The following is a 26320-nucleotide window of genomic DNA, read 5'->3' as shown; positions in this document are numbered from 1 at the left end:
GGTACTGTAGTTTCCTGGTTTTGATACTACGTAGAACTTCGTGGTCCTTCCATATTCGAGTAAGAACTTCAACATTTGTCACCCGGTCAGTCCAAGAAATTTTGAGGATGCGTCTATACAGCCACATCTCGAAAGCTTCAAGTCTCCGTGACATCTCTTAGTATAGCGTCTATAATAATGTTTATAATAATGTATTAATGTTAGCTATACTATCTATCTTTCAACAAAAATATGTATTGATGAAATACACATGTAAATTAAAGGTGAAATTTTTAACATATGAACATTTCGACTTAAATTAATATCTACTTCTTTAAAATAATGTAAAAAAATAAACCACACTATGAAAAAATATTCATTTACCTATGCACCATGCTGAATTTTTTAAGTCAACTTTTCTTGAAATCATCTAATGTGATTTAGCGCGTTTTTTATAAAATACGTTTAGTAATAAAAATGGAATAAGCAATTTTAAGTCGAAGATACCTACTACATATTTCAAACGATGGTGTATTAATAATAATATACACCTACATACAAATCCGCTTTGTCAACATAATATATAATAAAGTAGGTACTGAATACGGTATAGTTTGCTAATAAATTAGGTATGTGGGTACCTTTCAAGTGGTTTACCTACTTATATTGTTTGTAATTTCATAATCTTCAAAATACTTATTTACGGATTATGTACACATATAAAGTTCAATTATAATAACATGAAATCGAAAAAACGCCGAAAGATATTATTTTAACCAACCAATTCATTATTAATATTTGTTTTTTTTTTTAAATATGAATAGGTAGGTAAACACAATAAACCACTTAATTATGCACATCTTCAAGTTCTGACGAGGAAAGAATTCTTTTCTTTTTATAAACAGCATAAAGCATAAGTAATAATAATTATTAATCATAATAAAAATACGTTAAGCGCAAAATATATTAGGTACAACCACTAAGTAGATAGAAGCATATTAAAGTGTCGCGTCTAATTTCTCTACCAAGTCGTTACGTAGGTCTTTTCCTTTGCGCATTTTATTCAGCCGTGCGGCGTCCAATCTCCCGGAGGCCAGTTGGGCCGGTGTCAAATTGGGTCGGCGCCCGATTGTACCGGCGTCCGATCGTCCCGGAGGCCAATTGGGTCGGCGTCCGATTGTACCGGCGGCCAATTACCGGAGGCCAATCGGCGGAGGCCAGTTCGCGGTGCCAAATCGTCCCATTCCCCGGATCAATTGCCTTGAGACCGAGTTTGTTTACATTGATTGGATTTAGAAACGGCTGCCCAACTGCATAAAACGCTTGGGAATCAAGCAACATAATATATGATTGTTTTTATAATAACATTATTAAATGCGTTATGGATTCAAAATAATATGTTGAAAAGAGGTTGATATGAATATTTGACAATACAAGCTACTTAAATAAAAAAAACATTTTTGACTGAAGTAGGATTTATGAGTTTTTCAAGATAGACTGACAATATTATACTTTAGAAAATTTAATATTCCTGATTTATACCCTATATACTCGTAAAGGTAAAAAATAGCCTTTTTGTTTAACAAAAAAAAAGATTATTTTATAAGCTCCATATTTACAACTGAAGATTTGATTCAACATCAATATTATCAATAATGATTTATCTGTTTATAAATTAATGATTCATGCAAAATATAAATCTTATTCCAGATATTACACTCTTATTTAGATTATCCAGATTTATTATCTCAATAAAGTGTTTATCATCTGAAAAATAACAATCCTATTCATATGCTCGAATAATTTATTATAGATATTTATATATTTTCAATTATTTACTCGTGTTATGATTTTATTGCCGTATATATATATATATATATATATATATGAGCAAAAAGCTGACAGCAAAGATATAATTTACGCTTCTTACCCCCGTCACATTTGACAACCGGTTACACTATATGTATTTATTATATTTTTGACAGGTCAAGAGAGAGACGGATTATTGTATGTCATTATATAGACATATATTCGTATATATATATATATTACATTTTATTACGTAATCATATAAACAGTGGTTTTCATTTTACGGCACTATTAGTTTTAAAAGAAGTGCTATTTTGTGAAGGGTTAGAAACATTTTCGATGAAGAATACTCGTATACCTATATGGAATTTATTTTTGTATTTGAGTTTGATATTTTATATATATAATTTTGAAGAACACTTTCTTAGAGAGTATATTATAACCAATAGAAAAAATCTTTTTTGAAAAAAGTAAGTCACCCCGACGGGGAATCGAACCCTGTATCTCCCGAGTTTACGCCTCATCCGTCGCATTTATCCATTATGCTATGGCGAGACATATTAATAGTGACAAATTTTACCTATTGGTCAATTTTAATACCTACTCATCAGCGCTCTTCCAAATCAAGCTACTTTGGCAATCGATTTTTGTTTTTGATCCTTGATGTTTTTGTTGAAGATGACAGCATATTAGGGTGGTTACGATTCTCTGTCATGAGGGAATTAGCGAGAAGAAGAGAAAGCAGTAGACAAGTAAAATATATTTTTGTGTCAGGGAATATATTTTATAATTTTATTCATCCATTACTGATATCTAAAACTCAACTGATTCCATATCAATAAAAATAATGTTATTATAATAAAGGATATCATACAATAATTAATGAGATTGCAACTGTAACGAGGCAGTAGTACGTAAATGTGAGATGCATTTAAGAATATCGTTATTTTATGGGAGTGCGCGCAGGTATACCAATCATATAAATTAAATAATGAATGAATAGCAAATGCTGTGTCAGAATTGGAGACACTGTCACGGAATGGTTCGGTGTCACGACCGGAGTCAGACAGGGTTGTGTCCTTGCACCGTTTCTCTTTATCATTCTCTTTGACTTCATACTACGGAAGTCAATACAACCCGACCGAGGAATACCTGTTACCCCCACGGTGAAGCTATGCGACCTGGAATACGCCGATGATACTGTCCTATTCGACGACTCAATCGAGGGCATTCAAGAGACAATCGACAGGTTGCATAACAACTCCTCTCGCGTTGGTTTGAAAATCAACGCGAAGAAAAACAACGTCTTGTGCAATAGCACCTGTCCTGATCCAGATTTCCCTCTTATTAGCGATGGACAAAACATCGAGAGCGTCGACAGCTTCAAGTACCTGGGGGTACACATCACGGGAGATGGCATTTTGCAGAAAGAGCTCGCTATCCGAATGGGAATGGCTGGAGCAACATTCGACTCGATGCGAAATGTCTGGGACTCACGATTGTACTCAGTCAAAACCAAATACCGCCTATTCGACGCTTGCATTCTGATGGTGCTGCTTTACGGTAGCGAATCATGGCACCTTACGAGGGCTCAGAGCAACCGTATACTGAGCTTCGAAAACAGATGTTTGCGACGAATACTGGGTGTGCGGTGGTATGACTCAAGCAGCCTTTTATCACGCTGAAAGTGAAGAGGCGACGTTGGACCTGGCTCGGCCACGTGCTGCGAAGAGAACTTCAAACTGGCTTGCCTGTTCTTCAAGCCGACCGGATTCCGGCGTCCTGGAAGGCCACTAAATACAATCTTCAGAGTGTATACGGCGGAGCTACGGGATGCTGGTTTGACCTGGAACGAAGCAAGAAGACTGGCGAGCGACAGGGATTTTTGGAGGTGCCGCGTGGTGTCCATATGCTCCAGTTAAAGGGCGGATATGGCCAGAAGAAGTACGTAATATTTTAAATATAGGAAAAGAGGTGTTCTATATTTAAATATTTAATCATCTAAATAAAAAGATATATACAAATTTGACTGTGTATAAAAAAACAACAAATATTTTTAAAATTATACAAATGGCACTCCAGGATACGGATCGCGAATACTTTGAATATCTCTGATATAAACAATATTGACAGATAAATAATTCTCAATATTTTCTTATTATACATCTTTATTGTGTACCGGTATAAGCAATGTTAGTCTTGGAAACTTAGTCGTCGGAATAAGACTCATATTTTTATTGTTAAGACCAATATCTTTGCAAGTAAAAAAACCTTCTCTGAATTTAATAATAGAATAAGGGTATAATTATTAAGTGGCCCATATTAATCACTATATTCTATCAATAACAATTCTTATAATTCAATTTATGGTAGATCTTCCTAATAAAATATTTTTGTTTGTGATGGGTTGTTTTTGCCGCCCACTGTGGAATAAAGATACTGTATTTTAAATTGCTGGAACGTGGGTTTTCGTGTCTATGCGTATAATAAATACAACATGTTGCTTTTTTCAGTATGTATATATGCGTTTGAATAAAACACATGAATTAAAGTATTTGAGCAAACACGTAACCCTCGTAGAGAGACTGGTTAGATACCCCCATACTATTGTGGTTTCTATAATCAGTCTTAATGAAAGAAGTGTTAAGAAATGGTGGTTAATTTCTTTATATAAACTACTAAGTAAACAAAATATGAAACCAACTGCTTTTAAATTATATTTTTAACAATACACACAACAACTCACTTTATAATTATTCTTTTTAATTATATTTTTGTGTGATTGATATTTTATTTAAAAACTTGTAGTTCTCTGCACTCTGGGCGGACGTGCTCAGCGTAGGTCAAAACGGAGCTTTTATTGTATTTTCAAAACATGATCCTGGACATTCCTTAAACGTTGTAGATAATCTATTTATATAATTTTGAAGCCTTATTATCCTTTATATTTATTTTAATCATTTGATTACTGCATAAAGTATTTTTAGTACATAAAATAGCATTCTTTTAAACCTCTCGGTCTAGTGTTTTGGAATATAGTCATATTTCAGTACATGCAGGTGCAGTGGTGTTAAGATTTTTTACATTTATTAATTTTTATACGGATTTATAAAACCATTAGTATAATTTATGTTGACATTATTATAGTGAAATATTTATGATAAAAAAATATATTGATAATCTCTGTGATCCCAAATTTGACAAGAATTAGGCATTTTATTATTCAAAAAATCGACAAGATTAACACATTTGAAGATAATTCTAAAGATACTAATTATAAACTATATTTTTGACCATTCAAGTGTGATAAAAATCCTACGAATAATGATTGCTTTAAATTAATTATTGACCTAAGAATAAGGTTAGTGTTTTTTGAAATACGCCATTTCTTTTGGCATTCCCCAGTGGTTAAGCTACAACATACGGCCGTAGCCATAAATTGACAAACTATAATTGAAGTAGGGAGTAAAATGATGTTAACGCGCGTGTTTGAACATGTACCTAACCGATTTTTTTTAAACGGTAATTAACGGTTTTAATGTAAAAAAATCTTAACACCACTGCACGTTTATGTACTGAAATATGACTATATTCTAAAACATTAGAGCAAGAGGTTTAAAAGAATACTATTTTATGTAATAAAAATACTTTATGCAGTCATCAAATGTTTAAAATAAATATAAAGGATAATAAGGCTTCAAAATTATATAAATGGATTATATACAACGTTTAAGGTATGTCCAGGATCATGCTTTGAAAATAGAACAAAAGCTCCATTTTGACCTACGCTGAGCATGTCCCCCCTTAAGTATAGTTTTTATTTACATATGCCACTGTTAATTAATAATAATATTAAATATTAAATGTGGTCTTATAGAAAAGTAATACCTACGTAAATTAAATGATTGCCATTATGTATATAAGGGGTTTAAATCTTCATTTAAACTAAAATTCTAGATTCATTATGTGTACAAGTAAGAAATACAATTAGGAAAGGCTGTTTGCCAAGCTGTTTCTAGTAACATGAATATTATCCCTCATTATGTAATAAAAATGTATCATTCTCTTAAAAGCTCTCCAGTAACATCTGTCCCTTTTATGGTAACAGACATAATATAGTAACAATTTTATTTCATTGTGTACTATGTAATATCGAAGGTCAATATGACAAAAACAAATAAAAAAATCAATTGTGTTTATTGTTTACAACGGGAGTCTTAAACCAGTGTATTGTCTGTTATTGATATGTAGCTTAATACCCACTGTATCGACCCCACCAAAGGTAAGTCGAATATTTGCTGAAAATAAAGAAACTGAGAGAAACGACTTTTCCGGAAGACTGCCTGTTACTTTGTTATGAAATTGGATCATGAAATGACAGTACCTGAGGGATAACGCACAGTAACATAATATTGCTTGGGGCATTTAAAAAATAAACAGTATACTGAAAAGAAAAATATACTTAAATGATTTTATATTTTATAATTGAACTTTGAAAAACAGGTTTTTATATTATGTATATTCGCATATGTATTAGTAAAATGTTACTTGTTGTAACTTTTTTTAAAAACAAGATTGATTTTCGTTAGACATAGAATAGATTTGAATCTGTATTTAACATAAAAGGGAAAGTGTAATGTGCCAACATGAGGTATCCACCAAAGAGGTGTCTGGGTTGTGTTAGATTAGCTCTTTCTGACTGAGAGCAATCTGGAGGATGTCGATGTGACTGATTAGCATTAGGCCTAAGGAACTCTTTTCTTATTATGGATCCGCTTGACGACCTTTCTGCTTCTGCTACCACGCATATATAGCGCGTATATGAACCATATCCGGTGTGAGAATTCCGGATGTGATTATATGATGCATATCTACTGCTTAATTTGCAAATTCCAAACTCCATTAGGGAAAATTGTTCATGATGTAGAAAAAACTTTATAATTTAACTATCGAGCGGAATTTAATAATTCAAAAAATACACTATATTACTATACATATTAAACTGCACGATGAACTACTATTTTAACTTCATTTATATATAAAGAAAATTTATATATAGAGCGGAATTATTTTTTTGTGATATTGGAAATTTGGCACCTGCAGTTGGCTGTTTTGTGTGAATGATAAAGCATTTATTTAAAAGTTAAGGAATTTGAAATTTTGTATGAGCATAGAAAATATGCTTTATAACTCTTGTGTATATCTTTGTTTCTAAATGTTATGTTGTGAACGTCTTATACTTATAATTTGTAATGTCCACAATATGTTAAAAAATAAATAAATTGAAGTTGAAAATTTAAATTGAAATAACAAAATTCCATCAAAATCTCATTTCTGACCAAAAGTGCAGTTAGCTGGTTTGCAGATTAATACTTTGGACGCTGAAGACGCACTGGCACGTAATGATCAAGCGGCTGATCGATGTAATTAATGTGCATTTTAAAGGTGGTAATTAAAAATCATTATCTAGTCAGCAGTGATATATGAGGATTAAAATAATCAAAGATGTCCCCATTCTCGTAGTGTGGAGATTCACGCATTCCCCAAAGAAGTTTTAGCCATAAACCAAGTCAATTCGGAGGCTGTTGCATAGATAGATATCATGGCTGTCCCACTGTGACTTTGATTTGTTATATGACAAGTTCTGTGATATTATATATGTTTGTAATCTAATGTGTTTTTATTTTTTTAACCAAATGTTTTTTTTGTTATATGAATATAAATCATTGATTTACCATGAAGAATAGGATTTTAAATAAATTCATATAGATTTCCCGATAGTTCGTAAAGTATTTGGTAACATTCATTGTTTGGCGTATAGGTATTAAATGATTTGCACCCAATGAGTAATCGACTGATTAGTATGGAATGGTTTTCAGCTAATTAAACTTTTATATCGGGTTTGCCCAAACTAAAGGTGGGCAATGTACGATTTTTGTTTTTAAGAACGTCGCTATGAGCGCAGCGAAAAAATTAAATTCCATTGAAATATTTACATATATTATTTTGGCAAACAATTTACATTTACACAGCAACCTTATAACTTAAAACTACAGATTATACATAGTTATCCACTATTTAGTATACCGAACAGGTCAGACACGGTCTTATAGCCCCAAGAATAAACATGTTACATTTTGAACGTCATGATTGCGTGGATTTGGTTACTACTGTCTTTCGGTTTAAGTATATGGGTTGTCTAGAGTCATAACTCACATATTCCAAAAAGATAATCGCAAAAAACCATCAGAGCCATGTTTTTTGTAATTAGAATAAAAGTATTGAACTCCCTTGAATATTAATGATTGAGTGAGTCGATTTACATTTTTATTTTTAAATACACACAGACACACAGTACACTATGAGAAATAGAGCTCCCTGATTTGTTAGAAAGGACTTGGTGATAGAACTCACATTATTCATTGAAACATGTGAATTATGACACCAAAAGTACTTTATCAATGATTTTCACATGGTTTAAAGTGAGTTTTGATACCCAACTATTTTTTTTGTATACGAGTATATTGATTCAATTAGAATCACTTAAATTCAAAAATTACAAAATTACAAAATGTGAGTTATGACTTTAGGCGACTTATATGTACGGCCTGGTCATAGGGTGAATCAAAAATGAGCTATATTGTGACGATCAGATGCCGCTATCTTTATTTTTCAAGCGAAAGAGGAATATTGTCATATATTAATTTTTAAGACAAACTTTTTTGCATATGGATTATAGTTTTTTTTTGCGAAATTATAATTTATATTATTCAGTTATATCAGATTACCATAACCGTAGTGAATTTTATGAGCCGAACATCTTTTTCATCGATAAGTAGCTTAAATATAGGTTTTTGACGACTGTGCAAAATAATATATCCGATTTATTTTATTAACTTATTTTTTTGAGAACGTTATCTGGCAAGAACACGTAAGTTTCTTTTTGCAACGTTGACAGTTTTCCGCTGACTGGTCATCGTATAAAATTTATTAGAATATACAAAGTTTTACGAACGAAACAATTTTAATAAATTACCCATTGGCTTAGAAAACTTCGGTAGAAGTCAGACATAAAAGGATAAATAGGCATTTTACTATTGTTTGGCCATATTAATTTAATTTAAACTCCACTTGAAGTCCAAGCGCGTCTCTTAGAAGTTATATTAAGAAAAACTTTATGAAAATCGGAACACCAAGAGATTTTTATAAAAAACTTAATCTGTAATAACCAGAATAAAAAATCTACAAGATTGTTTAGAATTTGAAGCATTTTCGTTGAAAATCTATCTTGTGGTTTATGGTCTGGAGGTGTAATTGGATCGTATTTTTTTGAAAACGAAAATAGAAATGCAGATATTGTAAACGGAGAACGCTACAGAATTAAGATTTCTACTGTATTTTTCTGGTATGAATTCGATAATTTTAATCTGGACGATATGTGGTTTCAACAAGATGGTGCAACATTATGGTACAATCAACTTATTGAGAGAAAAGTTCAGTAGGTAGATATTATAGATAATTTCGTTCCATAAAGAAGTAAGGGCTAAAACATACGGCGCTGCTAGTTCATATTGACGGATAGACAATACAATGCCATTCTGGCTTAACTGAATCAACTTAAAATCCGAGTGAACGTGGCGCAAACGCGGCAACAAGCAGCGCCGAGTGTCCTAGTTAGATAATGGTTAGAGTAGGTACTCGTTCGGTAAGCGAAAGATGTGTGTTCAAATCCTACTTGGTCCAAGACTTTGTCGCATACTTACCTAATGTACGTTTCAGATTTCAAGAAATCATTTTCATGAAATCAATATGCATAATAATTGTGAATACAGTTTACAGTACATGGATAAATAAATCTGCTACAGTTAGATACCAATCACACTTTCCGTCTATTTATTTATACAGAAATGTTTTTATAGATTGTCTTTTTGCAAATAATTAATTTTGGAAAATACCGAGCATTAAAAATACCACAGTTATATTATAGTAAATTTAGTTGTTGATTTTATTTGTAAATAACTAACTCTCATATAATAACTATAATGCAGTTTTTGTAGTCTTGGTTCATTGACTAAATAATTCTATCGACAGTATTTTTTTGAAAACTCATTGTTTTATTTCATCATTAAGACTCTAGCAAAGCTTTTACTATGATTTCTTGGGGCCATAAGGTTTGGAGTAACATATTTTTGGAAATGCTGATATAAATAATGTTTCTGTGACATTTTGACAGGCGGAGTAAGATTTACTTATTTCCCAAGTGAATTTAGATGACGCGGCAACAGCAGCAAAAACTAAAGCATATTCGTAGAACTGAACATAGGTTAATCGTGGTACGAAATATATGTTTGGTGAACAAATGAATATTGTATCTGTTAAACCAGGGTTGGCGAACCTTTTTACGTACGCGTGTCAAAATTTCCCAAATATTATTTTTCGACTGTCTGACATGCCGAACAGTTTGTCATGAAGAAAAAAGGTTTTTATGAATCCTATTAAAGAATGATGATGAATCTAGGTACCATTCAGACAACATGGCACACGTATTTGTTTATCATTTTACAACGTTTTTATTAGGTTGTATTTTTATTTGTCCGGTGGTTGTTTATCCGGTACAAATCTTGCAATCGATTTTTAATTAACTTCCCGACTAGCTAGACATTTGAAACTTTTAGAATTTATCAAAACACGATGCCAATATTTTTTTTAGTTTTTTAGCCATTTTTTAGCCATCTTTAAGTAGAATTAAATTCATTTTTAGTTAATTCTGTTTTGTATGAAAAGTTATTTCGGAAGAAATCCGTAATCCAATCCACTATTATTGGTTGCAAGGAAATTATTTATATATGTGCATTACTATGGAAATCAATATGAGTTTCTAAATGATATTTCAGTATTATTTCTATCACATACATTTTTTTTTGATCGTTTAAGCTAGTCAAGTCAAGTTTATATGATTCAACAGAAAATTTAAAAACGTTGTATATAAAAAGTTCTTTTTATCTTGTAATTATTTTTCAATTACGCCATACACTTTGGTCCCCCATTTTTCAAACTGTCTGCCAAAATTACAACTACTAGCTCTACCAAGTTTTTGTTTCTTATTTGGTACATCTATTTTTGTGGGTAGAAATGAAATTGTATTAATTAGATTCGTTCTTTACGTATAAATTGACATCACCATTGCTGAGATCCGATGAAGCATTTTCTTGCTATTTATAGTGGTCTGAAGCATTGTAAATCGTTCAAAATCAGAGGTTTGGGTCGCGTTTTTCCCCACCGCCTGATGAGGTGAATGCGATAATATTATCTGTGACGCATAAAGCCTAAATTTATTAAATGTAATGCTTATTCTTGAAGAGTATTTGCATGTTTTTTTTATACAGTGCGATATGCAGTGCTATATTTATTATTATTATAGGTATTATTTTTTCTCTTCAAACGCGTACCACGCAAAATCATCTCGCCTGCCACTAGTGGCACGCGTGCCACAGGTTTGACACCACTATACTAAACTGTTTGGAAGTTGTATTAACATTTTGCTTGGTAGTAAATTCATACACGTGTACAAGCTCTCTATGTAATATTTTTCTCTCCCTCTCTCTTTACAGATAACATTAAACACTTTTAAATTTGCCATAAGTCAGTCAGTTTTACAATAAGTACATATTATTTAGGCAAAATCAGACGGCGTTGCAAATTCACACAAACTCTGATTTGGCTGATCTGACTCGGTTTTTGCTCGATTCCAATAATTGGAATCCAATTATTGGATCCATACATAATCAAGCAATATCTGAGTTTTGGTATTGCATGTATCTTTAAATTAGTTATCACGCCTGGCAACATGATTTGACTAATATAAATAATCGTGCTCTTTTACCATTTTGTTTAATGACATTTATAAAAATAGTGACGACTATTTTATAAATATTGAAAAGTGGTTATTTTTTTTAAATTTTAATAAGTATAATATTTCACAAACATTTCTACATTCTGATAATAATATTTTATTTCTAAGATTAAAAAATGTGTTACTTATTATTTTTTTTTTTTTTTGCCAAATAAAAGTCAGAAATCAAAGCTCTTTTCCAAATCAGTCAATCCGGGGGTTTTTTTTTTTGGAAAATCAATTTTAAACTATAATTATTTATGAAGACCACGCACATCTACCTAGCGACAGTCTTACGTAACCTCTCGAAAATTATATGTATATAATTATATTATATTTGGATGCGGCAACCGATGAGCCGGTATAGGAATGACCAATTCGTAGGTATGACTCGAAACCCGATATGCATGCGATTTGTTGATAGCAGTACGAGATGTTTTTTCAAACTAAAAAGTCGCATTCGACCAATATGCGGAGCTCCATTTGGCAACGTGTATTTTGTGAATAACGATGACGTCACATTGGCGTATTCGACACATTACAGACGGACGAGCCTTGGTATGCGATCGGGCGTATGTTTATATATATGGCGCGATCTGTCAATGCTGTCAGTTTGGCGTTTGCTATTATAATGATAGTTGCCTGACTTATACCATAATACAAAAAAAATAATTAAAACGAGCGTAGAGGTGATCAAATTTGCATCTGAATCGTTGCGTATAATTTGGTATTTATCGTTAAAGACTGATCATGATGATTGGCACGAGTCATTGATTATGCTCTTATAATAAAATTAAAACATTAGGCATATTATGGTAATAATTACAAGATAAAAATAACTTTTTATATACAACGTTTTTAAATTTTCTGTTGAATCATATAAACTCGACTTGAGTAGCTTAAACGATCAAAAAAATTTGTAATTGATAGAAATAAAACTGAAATGTCATTTTGACATGTCATATTGATTTCCACAGTAACGCACATATATATTAATAATTTAGTTGCTAGGACCCTAATAACCAATAATGGTGTCGAAATAACTTTTCATACAAAGCAGAATTAACTGAAAATGAATTCAATTCTACTTAAAGATGGCTAAAATTATTAAAAAAAATGTATTGGCATCGTGTTATGACATATTCTAAAAGTTTCAAGTGTCTAGCTAGTCGGGAAGTTAGTTAAAAATCGATTGCAAGATTTGTATCGGACAAAAAACCACCGGACATATAAGAATACGAGCTAAGAAAAACGTTGTACAATTGAATTATTTATGGGGATTAAATTATTTCCTACGAAAAGTGCGTCAGCAAACGTGATTCCGTTACGAAATTATTATGATGTCAATAATTGATGATTAAAATTAATTTCTAGAATTTCCCTTCTATAATGTTGCATATCATAACTAGCATTAAGGAATGTCGATTCTTATACAGAAACAGCGTAGTTTGGAGATTTAATATAGGAGTCAAAATTTTCCTATCGTATGCGCAATCTCACCGCAATCCATCAAGCCTAATTGTAATTAAACACAGGTGGATGAAAAGGTAACCTATTTTCCAATCAGTTTTTAAAATTGATTCTGGCTGTTTGCAATAAATAATATGGCAATACAAAATTATTTTTAATTAAAATTAAAAAAAAAACAATAATAATTACAAGATAAAAAGAACTATTTATATACAACGTTTTTAAATTTTCTGTGGAATATTATGCTCAATATGCTCAAACTTGTACTTGATATGAAGTAAATAAAAAACAAACAAACAAAGAAAAATATAGAATACTGAAATGTCATTTTGACATTTCATTTTGATTTCCATAGTAGCGCACGTATGTATTAATGATTTAGTTGCTAGGACCACCCCCTTAGCAACCAATAATAGTCTTTTACTTTTTACAGATTTTTCTGAAATAACTTTCAATACAAAACAGAATTAACTGAAAATGAATTCAATTCTGCTTAAATATGGCTAAAAGTATTAAAAGAATGCATTGGCATCGTGTTTTGATATATTCTAAAAGTCTAGCTGTCGGGAAGTTAGTTAAAAATCGATTGCAAGATTTGTACTGGACAAACAACCACCGGACAAACCAGAATACGAGCTAATAAAAACGTTGTAATAATCGTCAAAAAGGAGAAGAATAATAATTAATCAAAATAAAACAACTGAATACGGTCTAAATTTGATAAAATAATGAATGCCTTTGTGATTTTTTTTCGTTTGTCTTCGTATAATAATGGAAATAACTTATGATGTCAATTAATAAGGTACTCGTGTCTCCGGCGACATCTATTGATCATGATGGGAAAGATAATGAACAAGAATAATGGCGTCATTAACTATTGTAACAAAAAATGATAGTACATATTATTACATCGTATGACAGGAAACAATCAGTGATCTTATGTAATTTTGCAAAACAAATGTAATGAAAACCATCCGTTATAATAAATATTTACAATTCGAAATGAATTATTATATAATGTAGTTTAATGTAAATATTATATATTGACTCTAAAATCCGATATCGATCTTGACTGCATCACGAAGTTTTTTTTATACGAACAGTTAATGTTAGCCACCTTTATAATTATTAGTATATTACCTCCATGCTATGGGTACAAAAACGAATTGAAAAAAAAATGAAAATTTTCCAGAGCCAGGATTCAGATCCGAAACCCTAGACTTCACAAGCCATCGAGAGTGCAATTTAATTTTAAGTTTTTATTTATTTTTATATAATATACAAGAAGGTTGTGCAAGGCGCAAAGTGTTCACCCAGTGTGTGCTTCCCGTGATCACATATGCGTGTGAAACATGGACCCTAAGTAAAAGAGAGATCCAGAAACTTGAAAAGAGGAATGAGTGGATAAGGAAGCAGACAATGGTGTTGCGATGTAATAGAGTTTATTAAAAGCCTTAAATGGAGATGGGCTGGACACATAGGTCGAATAAGAGACAATTGTTGGACAAATCTAGTCATCCAGTGGTATCAAAAAAGTACAAAACGTCCGCAAAGTAGACCTGGAGGCCGCTGGATCGATGAAATGATAAAGTTCTGTGGAAGTACGTGGCAACGCAATGCACGTGCAAGTGTGAGAGAGAGAGAGCTCGCGATAGACATACCGGAGAGATGGTTGCATAGTCGATTAATGAACCTAAATGGTCTGTAACGTCAGCTTGACTAACTAACTATTATAATAAAATAATATACATATAAAAAAATCCTGAACAAAACCTTGGACCGAGTGGGATTATTAATTAGCTACTTTGTTATATTATTTATAGTGTAGTTATTTAGCGAATTCTTGAAAATTCGTGGTTTCAATGTATTTTTTATTTAATTTAAAAGAAAAATCTCATGAAGTCGATATTCTTAATATTTATAATATCTAATCGAATATTAGTATTATCAAAGATTCGAAGGTTGGTATAGCACACTGTATTTTATGTGTAGCACTACACCCTTAAATTAATGACAAACTGACATACTTGCTAATTTCAATTAAGATGTCAAATATCGTTGGGGATGGCATACCTATGTTAATAGATTCACATTATTTTAATAGCCAGGGTTATTAAATAACGTAGGTATTGTAAGGGTGTCACAATGACGTCACAATTAAACAGGTCATGTCTCACCCTCCGAATGTTACTTCAGCTGGTCACGGACGTTTTAAAATCAAGAATAACCCGCCTATTAATTTCAATTAATGGTTGCCTTTTATGAAAATTCAATCCATTAGAGTTGTAACATCCGTTGGGTAATGTGGTGGTTAATTAAATCCGCTCAAGATAAAATTTTATGCTGAGTGATTAATAATTCATCACGCAAAAAAAAAATTAGCACAAAAATAAACAAGTCTGATTTGTAATTTGTTTCACGTACAATATTTTTTTTTTATAAAAAAATTATCAATAAAAATATGTCACATTAAGCTGACAATAGACGAGTATAAAAGTATAATATAGAATCTGAATGTAGTATATCTAATTGAGATTAAAACAAGAGAAAAATAAAAAAAAATAGGTGTGTTATAAGTTATTAACGCGCATTAGAAGTTATAATTCTTTGGCGTAAGAAAACAAAAACAAAACTTGTAATAAACTAGATTCTTTGACTAGATCTTAATTATCTTATTAAATTACACACTCAAGAAAAAGGACCGCTTATTAGAACGCCGTTGATTTATATATATACACTTTAACTTATATTACTAAATTATATAATGGTTTCTCGTTGTTTTTATTTTTAATGTACCAATTGTCACTCTGACGTTTAATAGTTTGTTTACGTTAGGAATTGCAAATGGTCGATAATAGTAAATTCGCTGCCTAGGCAACGGAATACTTCTAAACTATAATATTATACTGTATAATCGTCACGATTGCAGTATCATACTGTAGCGTAAAGGTAGTGCGTTCGGCTGATAACCGAACAATCATACAAAACAATATAAATTATGTGTCACACGCCAAAAATACACTCTGATCTGATTTCCCAAATGCGCCAAAAGAAGTATAACTTCAAAAATGTCAATTAATAAAATAAATATCATAAATTTATCAAACATTGTTTCAACGAAGGTATTATGAGGAATAAATACCTTTTTCTGCTGAAAGTGCTTTTGGTAAATATTTATTAAATGTACTTTCAATGAAAGTTTGTGATTTTGACACATTTAAGCGGAAAGCCGTCAAATACACCTATATAAACCGACATCTGTGATTGGCTGTGTGACACCAAGAAAAACATTTAGAAGAAAAACAAACTCAGCCTACAAACCCCTTTTTGTTTTAACTGTTAATTGCTAATTTATTGTTTTAAATGTATGATGTTTGTGTTTCCCTTTAATCATTATGAAATACATCGATTTTGGCCATCGAGTATTAGTATTACAAAAGAATAATATGGCGGTATTTGCTTTACTTTATTTGAATAAAATAAGTATAAATATTCTCGTATGACCAGAATTTTGATATACTTATGTAATTGATAGCAAGCAGTCAAGCATTTATATTAAATTTTAAATATTATATAATGCAACTAACCTAACCCGATAAAGGTGTAATGTGTACGCTAGCTTTTCCATGAAAAAATTTTGTGTGTTTTTTTTATTATTATTATGATTTTCATTTTAGGATGTTTAAAAAATTGTTTCCATTATAATAATTTCGAAAACAAAATAAATATAAATCGCTTGAATTTAAATGTGGCTTAATTGGGATATGTGTTGAATTTACACATTATGTTAGCATTAATAGTGTAAGTAACATACTATGATATTATAATTTTATTTTTACTAATTTATTCTGCCCATATAAAATATATGAATTATTATCAAAGGTAGTTACCAAAACTGTTGAAGAAGATTTTTTATTAAATTCAAATTTCGAATTTATTAATTTTACATATAGTGAACTTTACAAATGTTCACACCATCATACGATGGGGGAAGAAATATGAAATAGTATTAACAATAATTAATACGAAAGACAAGGTCGTAATTAAAAAAGTAGTATCAGAAAAATCATAATGTAAAAGTGCATTGCTGCGTGGACCGTATTTTAAGAATTCGGAATTAAGATGGCCTAAATATATATAAATGAAAGTGATAATGAAACAAACGTTATTTAATAAGCTGCAAGTCAATTCGCATTGCAGATTTATTTACTTCAAGATTCATTTGCAATGGCCGCACTGTAAAATAAACTCCTTGCAAAAGCTTTACTTTAAACGGTGAACTATCATTATTTACACGTTAATTTGCAAACAATTGTACATTTATTAGTAGGTAACATTATCATGAAGTCATTATTTTTTTTTTTACCACAAGAGTAATTTATTAACACGGAAAATATCAACATGTCTTACCGTTAGTTTCCATTTAATCATACTTAAAACGTCTTATAAAACTCTTTGCTACCAACCAATTTACACCCACGATGGCTGCACGGCTTAAGCGTCTAACTATAGCGTCGTGGGTCCCAAGTTTGAATCCTGAGTTCAGCATGTGCACATATTATTTTTCAATATATGTATAAGTCAGAGTATGGACTTAATAGGTTGAGCAAGTGGCTGACATCCATTTATCGTAAAAACAAAATTTGTTACCTACAAATCTCCACCAGTGACGTCCCGTGGGGGTAGGCAGATTGAGTGTCGCTTGGGGGCGGCAGTTACTCGAAGGGCGGCAAATCGAGGAGAATCATTTCTTATATATATAAATATCTAACTAAACCTAGTAATTACGAACATATATATTTCCATTAAAAATATCAGCTCACTTGTTGGATACAAATTACGTATTAATAAATATAAAAGGTTTAGTAGGACTGTAGTTTATTGTTTTGTCAGGTTCGCGATGTGTAAGAAGCCAATGTATTACCAATGTCAAAAAAATCCCACTTTTGGGGAAAAAAGTATGTTTACAATTAATTTTGTACATTTTAGTGATATATCTAGGTACTTTTTATTAGTAGGTACCTAATGTATCCATACAACACATCTTTACGTAGATATTGGAGTTATGAAAGGATGATAAAAATACTGTATAAAAGGTGGCATCTTGGCGCTGCCTAGGGGCAGCATTTTGTCTAGGGACGTCACCACAGAACAGATAATAAATAGAATACCGATAGGCATTATTCAATACGCCGCATTGTGAAGCAGGTTTTTGAATGTGTGAGTGTCCTACGAAAATGAAGCACGCATTATGCACGTACAATAGTGTGTGTGATACACCAACATTAAATGAGCGTAAATGCATAAACCGAGAGCAGTTTTTAGTATTCGACGTAAAAGTATTCTTAACACGTGTGTAAGTTTAACCCGGATTCTTTCTTACTCAAGTCGGTTACCTGCTATCGCCTTACCCGTTGTGTATTTCAGTTTCCATTATTTCTGAGTTCCATGGACGTAACTAACCTCCACACTGTGTGAGGCCCATAATATAATATGATCTTATTAGGATCGGACATATTCGGGAGAAAAAAAAACACAATAAATTATTTTTGAAAATAAAATAAAATTCTCAACTAAATTATTCCTAAGATAAATTCAATATGGAGTTTAGTAAAAGCACTGTTTTCGACTTAATATCTTGAATATTATTCATATATTTTGATAATTTGAATGTGTTGATTTTATTACGGTTCACGTTTCATTACTTATCTATTATTTTAATTAGTATTCCAAAAATACGCCTCGTACTAGTTCTCTTAAAAAAACAATTATTATTTAATGCTGAAAAACATATAACAGATTGTTGGAATAAACTGAGCCAAATAAAATCAACAAAATATACAACTTAATCCATGTTATTGTGTCGTGATGTTATTATTATCGTTAAAGGGACGAATAATATGGGGATGTGACTCGGCGTACTATGAATATATATACCCTGGGCTGATCACATTATCAATGCGAAGGTTTTAAGACGACTCTTAATGCAGGGTATGGTAGAGGAAACCTGAAGCGAAGTTGGAAAGAGATCGTCATTTCTACGGAACCTTTGTAAATGGCTTAATATTCAAGGCATTAGGGATCTGATACGGCTAAGAGGCACCAAAAGACAAAAAGACGTTATTATTCATATTAAAATGATTACAAATTGAGTGAATCAAAAATAATTACAAGATAAAAAGAACTTTTTATACACAACGTTTTTAAATTCTGTTGAACCATATAAACTTGACTTGACTAGCTTAAACGATCAAAAATATTTGTACTTGATATGTAATATTGATTTCTATAGTAACGCACGTAATGTATATTATTAATAATTTAGTTTCTAGGACCCCAGACCCAATAACAACTAATAATGGTGTCGAAATAACTTTTCATACAAAACAGAATTAACTGAAAATGAATTCAATTCTAATTAAAGATGGCTAAAATTATTAAAAAAAATGTATTGGCATCGTGTTATGACATATTCTAAAAGTTTTAAATGTCTAGATAGTCGGGAAGTAAGCTATAAATCGATTGCAAGATTTGTACCGGACAAAGAACCACCGGACAAATAAGAATACGAGCTAAGAAAAACGTTGTAATTATAAAATTGTGTTTGAAATAACACAGTTAAACGTTATATAAGTAACTATTACCAGGTATTAGTGAGAAATACTATTAAATATTATTTCGAAAACGTACGTTCTTTATTTTCCTCTAAATTACTATTTGGCTTCTCTTATTGTTCTAACTGCCGATTTTATTATTTTGTCTATATGGGATAACAATTATTGTCTATAGATGGATGTGTATTTTATGAAATTATTTGCAGAGTAAAGCTGGGCTTTTAGTGCTTTTGGCCGCCTGAATAAGTCTTCAAAAGTGACCTCCCACTATGCCTAAAGCGCAAAGTGTTCAACCAGCGTATGCTTTCTGTAATTACATATGCATGTGAAACAAGGACCCTAAGTAAAAGAGAGTTCCAGAAACTTAGAACAGCTGGGCTATTAGTGCTTTTGCTCGCCTGAATAAGTCTTCAAAAGTGACCTCTTACTATGCCTAAAGCGCGAAGTGTTCAACCAGTGTGTGTTTTCCGTAACCACATATGCGTATGAAACAAGGAACCTAAGTAAAAGAGAGTTCCAGAAACTTAGAACAGACTCAAACAGAGTAGCATAACGTGGTACGGAGAGGTGCCAGCTGGGCATGACGCGAAAGGAAAAAAAAGAGGAATGAGTGGATAAGGAAACAGAAAAGGGTTTATGATGTAATAGAGTTTGCTAAAAACCTCAAATTGAAATGGGCTGGACACATAGCTCAAAGAAGGGATAATCTTTGGACAAATTTAGTCATCCAGTGGTACCCAGGTACAAAACGTCTGCAAAGTAAACCTAGAGGCCACTGGAGCGATGAAATGATTAAGTTCTGCTCTAATGACCGAGAGAAGTGGAGTCAGCTTGAAGAGGCCTTCATTTAGGAGTGGTTAGATTCAGGCTGATGATGATGATTGGTCTAAATAAAAACACTGTATAAATTAAAATAAATCAAAACGTGCAGTATTTATTACACTTAGTTTATAATAATACTCAGGACTGGTTAAGTCGGCTTTAAATGGACATCGTCAACGGGTACAACATAATATTATATAATATAATAGTACAGATATAATTAATGACCATTCATTGACGTTTAATTCGTGATAATTTATCAAATTTCTCACAACTTGCACTATTGAAATATTAATACGTATTTTATATTGCGTACGTATTTACTTAAATATGACTACCTATATGACGTAATAATGCTTTCTGGAAAACTAGGTCAATTTAGAATTTTATTTAATTACCTATTGTCCATAATATTATCTTCAACAAATAGTTTTGCATTTAAAATTTGTTACCAGTTGACGATGTTTCTTTTGGACAGAAGAAACTAAGCCAGATTCTTAATAATTTGATTGTAATATATACTATGCCATATTGTGTTTTATTTTATATAATTGTGAATAATATGAATTCATGAAAATGGTTGCTTGTAACATCGGTTTCTATTCCCATCGTTCGTTTGGGTATATATAATATAAATATATTTACGACTCAAGTGTATTACTTCCTCAATTTTAAACGCGCATTTTTGAGCTGAAATCAGGTGGTGAAAAGTAAAATAAAAACAATTTAATATTTAAAAAAATATATGTAACAGGGATGGTTGGTTGTAAAAAAATGCCTCGCTATACAAAAGTGATGGTTTGGGAAATGATAACGGATATAATATTATGGAACAATTTGCTCAATAACGGAATAATTGAAGTACAGTGGATAAAACGAGTACAGTGACATCTAATTAAAAAAATATTTATTTCAATGATAATATTTTTTTAAATTTCAACTGTTAATAAAATAATAATCAAAGACCCAATCTACCTATATCTGATAGCAAAGAAGGAGAGTCATTTTCATATCACTATATTATTAGGTTTACGACTGGATGCATACAGGAGTAAGTGCATTATATATGCAAAGTTAAAAGCACTTTATTACATCTAAGATTACATGGATACGTTGTAGAAAATGTTAATATTTTCATAGAAATGTGTAGAATTTTAATCTTTTGGCATGACTTATCATCTTTTAAACACTAGACACATAAATGATATGGTACAAACACAGTGATCAATGTCATTTTGTGGTTGAATTCTTGAAACCCAACCAAAATCTATTACAACCTTCTTATTTTAAAGTTGAAGTAGACAGTGTTCTAAGATGTTGAACACATTATTCCTTCATAAAGATGAAGCAATAAAAGAATTTCTGAAAATTTAATCTCAATATTCTCGACTATGCTAATTCTTTCTTCCAAACAGAAATAATACGTCAGACTTCAGTGATTTATTTTACTACACTTGAAAACTATATTTGAAAGAAGATTCAATATTACATGACTGTGTTTAAAAATGTTGAAGAAATTCGCCTATCTAGGTTTTTGGTTTCTTTTAGGCGTCAAAAGACTGCAGTTAAAACATTTTATGGAGCACTGTGTATCTTTATCTAGATTTTCAAGTTTTTTTTAAGGATGGTACTAATGAGTCCTTTGAGAATACGACCTCGTTTACAGAATGTCATGTAGAATTTTCAACCGAATATTTAACTTTGAAGTAAATTTACTTAACTTGGTGAACCTGTATTCATTCATTACTCAGGACTTCAATTGCTGGAAAGTTTTGATCATCTACGAATGAATAATATTCAAGATATAAGAAATGAAAATATAATTAATATTAAATTCTACAGGTTTTTAAAAAGGTTTTGTCGATAGCTATTTCGGTTGTAACACCATTATCAAGACTGATGTTATGTTATGATGTGGTGTTATAACTGGAAATAGCTATCGACAAAACCTTTTTATAAACCTGTAGACTTTAATATTAATTATATTTTCATATCTTGTAAAATGGAATTCTACCAAGTAAATGCTAACTCAATTAATAATATTTAAGATTTAAACTAAATTTTAATGGTATTTTCAAATGTCATTGGATCGGTTAATTACTGATACAATTTGGCAGAAATTCATATCATCAAATATTTAAGGACATACATAAAAACAAGGTTTTCAACCATCATTAGAGAAACAATGGCTGATGTAAGTACGTACAGTACATGTACAGTGTAAGTTTCCGTTGCACATATATTATATATAATATGTGTCACTACATTTCAAAATCAGTCAAGTCCACCTTTAGGTATTTTTGACTTTTTTGTGTATTGCTGAAGAACTACTGCTTTCTAACATTTCTGCATTATCAAAATGTGGAATTTACTAATTTTAAATATTCTATACTCGAAATAATATAAACTTTCACCCTTGTGACTGTGTATTTGAGAAAACAAAAATCTGTTTTTCTCCTATTCATATATTATGGACTTGGCTGATTTTGAAATCTAGTAACACATATTATATAACATACGTAAGTTAAGAAAAATAACATGTCAACAACATAACACGTCTGTGATATAACTTTTTTAATGTATGCTATAAATCTCTACAGTTCGGCACGTATTTTGTTGGTTATGCGTAAAATAATACATTACATTCATATGTCTATATTTTATTAGTGTTTGTTGTTTTATTACCCATAAATTAAAACAAAAAAAAAACAAATTTTGAATTAAGTACTTACCTAGAAGTCAATTAATCTCTGCTCGAAGAAACGTCAGTAAGAATCTTGAAGAACGATTTAACTCAACCTGTGAAAACCAAATTGAAATAATAAAGGGAAAAGCTGACTGAATACTAACGCCAATATAGAAAGCTCAGCGTTGGCAACCTTTTGGGAAGGCTGCGTGATAAAATTCGCGTCGAAAGCTCTGCTTTTAGAACGGGAGGCAATGCCAACTTGTTGCTCTAAGCTTGAAAAGTGGATATAAAAGCTTATCGGTAATATTATAACATAAATCTTTTGAAAACAATATGTAAATTGCAAGTTTTCATTTTATTAGAGGTCTTTTTCACATAATTTTTTTTAGAATGGATAGTAAACATAAGTATACCAACATATTTATTTATATTCTAGTCTTGATAATAGTATTATAACCAAAATATGTTTTGACTAAAAAACAGTTTGTGGAATTTAATATTATCAATTTTATACTATTACCAAATAAATGTTTTATAGTTTAATAAAATGTATTTTCACAATAACTATCAACAATGATATATTTATAAAATCAAGTTTCCAAAATTTGATGTATTTTTGTTATGTTTAATAAAGTTGTTTTTATAAATATATTTTTTCACAGTACAGTTCGTGAGATAACACGGTAGCCCTCGGTGATTAAAGTAATCACGAAAGGACGTGTTCTGGATGCCGTCAGAGGGTGCGACACTCCGTACCTTTGTGGTACAACCTCAAGTATTCCGTCAACATCGCCCTCCCTCATCCTGCAGCGGTGCTACAAAAGCGATCTACGCGCTGCAGGTCTCGCATGGCGAGAGGCGCGTGATTTAGCGATTAACCGAGGGAAGTAGCGTGACCTCGTAATTGCCCTATGCCACAATACTATGCCGTGATTGGGTGAAGTATTAGTAGTTGTGTATGTTTAGATAATATTTTAAAACGTGTCTAATTGGCAGAGCTCATAAAGTAAATATATATTATAAATATTTAAAAACCGATTAACAAAAAAATAACATCAGAACAGACCAATTATTATAACCACACGCGTCATTAAACGAAACGATGCACGTCGGAAAATTTAAACTTTTTAATTGAAAATATTCCCCAAGTTGTTTTATTTATCTCACAGACCGCGACAGAGGGATGTTTCCCTCACGATAGTCAGAGCGCTACTGGAGGCTGTGTCCCCCCACTCGGAGACCTTCTAAGCCTCCCCGCCTCCCCTCACAGACTAGGCAATCCTCTCCCGGAGCTGTGAACCGATTACGTACAGCTCTCGGCTACCTTGTTAAAAAAGGTACAGAAAAAAACAATTAAAATTAATCTCCCAAATCATCAGAAATAAAATTTATCGAACCTTTATTTTTCTCAAAAAATATTTTTAAATATTGATTTAGTTTATGCTATGGTATGGATAAACAAAGGAGTATAGCGCTCATTGCGCGGAAACTAATTTTGAATCAGGCCTGGGCAGGCGTTCCAACGCGTCGGGAAATTCGTGGAGATGAAACTGACGGCGTACCACGGGCGTCGTATAATTTTCCGACGCCTAAATTCAAAGGCAGCTATTGGCCAGACGTGACAGTGTTAAACGACAGTTTGGAGTGCATGTCATAACTTGATTGTTTGTTTGAAAACTTATTATATATATAGCAATTACAATTAGGTACTGTAAGAGGTAAATATAATCTTAAAAAAAAACAAAACATAACTTTAACACTACATCATTTAGTAGATAAACATGATTAAATTATTTTCGGTAGTTATATAATCTGATATGAAACATTCAAAATCGTTAAAAACTGAGGAATTCGTTCATTACAAAGATGCTGAAGAATAATTTTCATAAAACATCAAGAATAATCTGATAATTTGCTGTTTTTTTTATACAAAAACGGCTCTAACCTCTAGCTGCAATTTGTTTCAGTATATTTTCCATGGAAACCACAGAAGGCTACATTTGAAAAAAGATTCAATAGATTTATTACCCAACTATATTATAATATTTAATTTACTTTTTTTTTATAATTTATGGACCTCAATACCAACTCCTTTGTGGACAGAACTTATGTTATTTTAATTCCTTACTACAGCGCTTTTAAGAGGGTAGAGAATTTCGTGTATCTGGGGTCATCCATTACCAACGATAGTATATTAGGATACGAAATTAAAGAAGAATGCATTTAATTTATATGACCATACATTATTTTAATCGAAATTTAATGAGGTTGCCAACAACTTGTTGCCGCTTTAGGAAACAAATGTCGCTTCGGTATAATGTAAGGCATTGCATCGACACTTGAAATACATATTGTACAGAACACTAATAAGATCAGTTGTCATATATGGCTCGGAGACTTGGTGCATGATCAAAAGCAAAGAAAGAGTGTTGAGCTCATTTGAGCGGAGCATGGTGTGTGATATCTTCAGACCCATAAATTATACACAGTTGGGGTGGAGACGATGATATAATTACGGGTTATACGTTTTTTATGGGACCTGCACATCGCACAGTTAATAAAATTAGCTGGGTAGTCTACACAGAATGAATGCATGCCAAAAAAAATGATATTCGGTAAGCCGGAAGACAACCGAAGACTTAGTTGACCTCAAACAAAATGAAGTGTCAAGTTGGATTTAAAGACCTTTTTTTTACAATGTCCGATCTCAAAAGATCATATTATGGTCGACCACAGAGTTGAGTTGACGTTTTTATTAACAGATTTTTGTTTTTACAAGAAGAATTCGAATCTGGGACCCATGACATTATAAGGCAACGCGTAGGCCACTCGGCCATCGTATCGCTAGTTGAAACTCCTCCGGGGCAGGCATACATGTTATAATATGACTCCACGATGTGTTTCCTGTTTTGAAACCTACCACGTTCATAAAGTAGGGACTCTTTCAAGCCACACTTATGCGTCATTTATAAGCTTACCTGAAATGTGTATACAGGATTTGATTTAAGCACAGTTCATACTTGCGTGGAAGCCTAAAGCCAGGAA

The 26320-nt window shown here is 31.7% G+C and overlaps 1 protein-coding gene across 1 annotated transcript in view; it reads right to left on the bottom strand.

Moving 5' to 3' along the window:
- kairos overlaps window positions 1-24479 on the bottom strand; it is a 285377-nt gene extending 260898 nt beyond the window's left edge. The window contains exons 1-2 of the mRNA XM_085948649.1: window positions 24342-24479; window positions 23319-23385 (exon numbers count right to left, since the gene is read on the bottom strand). The gene's annotated coding sequence lies outside the window, so the exon portion shown is untranslated. The remainder of the gene's footprint in view (window positions 1-23318; window positions 23386-24341) is intronic.
- Between the last annotated feature and the right edge of the window lie 1841 nt (window positions 24480-26320).

Source organism: Rhyacophila brunnea, unplaced genomic scaffold, assembly GCF_057557595.1.
Source record: "Rhyacophila brunnea isolate RB1 unplaced genomic scaffold, BYU_Rbru_1.0 scaffold_10, whole genome shotgun sequence".
NCBI classification, from domain to species: Eukaryota; Metazoa; Arthropoda; class Insecta; order Trichoptera; family Rhyacophilidae; genus Rhyacophila; species Rhyacophila brunnea.
Note: the sequence above shows the minus strand (reverse complement) of the source record. Positions and strands in the feature narration are given on the sequence as shown.